Source organism: Antechinus flavipes, chromosome 1 (genome assembly GCF_016432865.1).
Source record: "Antechinus flavipes isolate AdamAnt ecotype Samford, QLD, Australia chromosome 1, AdamAnt_v2, whole genome shotgun sequence".
Classification (NCBI taxonomy): Eukaryota; Metazoa; Chordata; class Mammalia; order Dasyuromorphia; family Dasyuridae; genus Antechinus; species Antechinus flavipes.
This window is the reverse complement of record NC_067398.1, coordinates 638,005,715-638,008,329: the sequence shown is the minus strand read 5'-3', so window position 1 is coordinate 638,008,329 and position 2,615 is coordinate 638,005,715. Positions and strand designations below refer to the sequence as shown.

At 42.2% G+C, this 2,615-nt stretch overlaps 1 pseudogene; it reads left to right on the top strand.

The window, feature by feature from the left end:
• Positions 1 to 583: 583 nt before the first annotated feature.
• On the top strand, positions 584 to 1,741 carry LOC127547850 (smad nuclear-interacting protein 1-like; annotated as a pseudogene).
• The last annotated feature ends 874 nt before the right edge of the window (positions 1,742 to 2,615 follow it).

Sequence of the window (2,615 nt, the reverse complement as noted above, 5' to 3'; positions counted from 1 at the left end):
TAATTTTTTGGGCATAATTCCAGATTGCTCTCCAGAATGGTTGGATTCGCTCACAGTTCCACCAACAATGCATTAATGTCCCAGTTTTCCCGCATCCCCTCCAACATTCATCGTTATTTTTTCCTGTCATCTTAGCCAATCTGACAGGTGTGTAGTGGTATCTCAGAGTTGTCTTAATTTGCATTTCTCTGATCAATAATGATTTGGAACACTCTTTCATATGAGTGGTAATAGTTTCAATTTCATCCTCTGAAAATTGTCTGTTCATATCCTTTGACCATTTATCAATTGGAGAATGGCTTGATTTCTTATAAATTTGAGTCAGTTCTCTATATATTTTAGAAATGAGGCCTTTATCAGAACCTTTAACTGTGAAGATGTTTTCCCAGTTTGTTGCTTCCCTTCTAATCTTGTTTGCATTAGTTTTGTTTGTACAAAGGCTTTTTAATTTGATGAAATCAAAATTTTCTATTTTGTGATCAGTAATGGTCTCTAGTTCATCTTTGGTCACAAATTTCTTTCTCCTCCACAAGTCTGAGAGCTAAACTATTCTATGTTCCTCTAATTTATTTATAATCTCGGAGAACCATCATATTTAAGAAAAGAAGAGAACACAACATTGACAGAAGAATTGAAGCCACCCCAGAAACGGAAGCAGGGAGTACGCGCTGGGTGCGTCGCTGAGGAGCCAACTGGCCCGGGGCCGCGAGGATGAAGGAGACGAAGCCAGAGTGGAGGCAGCGGCGCCGGCGGAGGCGGCAGGGGGAGGACAAGCCGGGGGAGGAAGTGCTGGTGCCGGATCTGTCGCTGGTGAAGCAAGAGCTGCACAGCCGGACCCCTGCGTCCAGCTCTCACCAGCCCCGTCCCTAGGCTCGGTGCGGTTCCTCTAGAAGTCCGAGCCCAGCACCGGAGGAAGAGGTGCCACTGCCACTCCCTGCCGCGGCTCCACGAGCCCGCAGCGCTCGTGCCTCCAGTGATCGCGCTGACAGTGGCAGCAAATCACCTACCAAAAGGAAAAACAAGTCCTTTGGGAGAAGAGGCCGATCTCCTCCAAATAAGAAAAGTAGCCCTCATCATCCTGTAGTCAAGGTGAAGCAGGAACGGGAAAGTGAAAGGAAGAGATGAAAGGCAACACAGGGAGCAGTCAGAATAAGAACACAGGCGGGAGAGACACCATAGCCATTCTAACCAGAGGAAAACCATTAGTGAGGGGCCTAGTGGTGGGCAGAACCGAGATGCCCAGAACCTACAGGAACAAGAAGCAGAAAGTTTTATAATTCTCTACGACTGGAGAGTCGCCAGAAAAAAGATGTGGGTGGCAGCAGTGATGAGAATCAGGAGATTGTTCTCCAATCTGGTTATAGTAAGGGAAAAGACCCACCTAATAAAGAGAAACCCAGCTTTGAACTGTCAGGGGCACTCCTTGAGGATACCAACATGTTTCGAGGTGTGGTGATTAAAGTATAGTGAGCCACCAGAAGCACGGATCCCAAAGAAACACTGGCGTCTTTACCCCTTTAAGAATGATGAGGTTCTTCCTGTCATGTATATCCACAGACAAAGTGCTTATCTTCTGGGCTGACACCGGCGAATTGCAGATATTCTTATTAATCATACAGAGGAGCACTCGCTGGTGCTTCTTATTGCCTTAAGTCTTTCCTCTGTTGCTGATCAGCTTATGTTAAAATTTAAGAAATTTGACAATGTGTTTTTGGTTGAACTTATTTCTGTGATCTGTTAGCCACACAAGTGTGGACATTTGCTTTCAGAATAATTTCACCAATAACAGTCGTCCATTATGTATAGTAGAAGCATGATGGCATGGCATGAGTTGGTGCTCTGGAAATTATTGCCTGGTAACTGTAGACCTTTGGTTAAAGAGAGAAATGTGGCATGTTCTTTGTGCAACTATTTGCTTTGTACAATGACATTAAGAATATGGACCGGTAGTTTTTCACATTTTATTTTTTGTAATTATCTAGACAGAGAATTTGGCCCAAGTTTTGGTTGTCATCAAAACAAGCCCTCATTATAAATAAACTGAATTTTCAGTCCAGTTAACTTTGAATCATAGAAATCTATTTCATTATTTAGTCTTTGGGGATGAGAATTTCACCACACATTAATGACTTCATTGTCTGCTTTTATGCAGACAAATGTTGGGTCCTGTTGAAATATATGACAAGGCAATAAAATCATGGCCATTACAGAGAAGAAGTTGAAATGGGCCATGGATCTATTTCTTACATAAGAAGATTCTATATTTCCCAAAGTAGCCTGAGTCTATCATTAATTGGGTTTTCTCCTCTGTTTACCTGCTTTGCATTTACACTTTTTCCTCCTAATTCATAGTGTCACTTATAGGAGAATTACCTCAGATGTTGGAGCAGTCTTCATTTTAACTACATGTGTGTGCTAAAGAAATTTGTCCCACTTAATGTATTTTTTAATATCCTGAAAGGCCATGTCTGCCATCATTTTCTCCCTCCAACTCATAACAGGGAGGAGCTGAGGCAAGGAAAACACCTATTTACTAATCTTCCCTAACTCAAATATGTGTTTATCAAGTTTTGTCTGTACACATGTTGTATATATAAATTGGATGAGAATGTGGG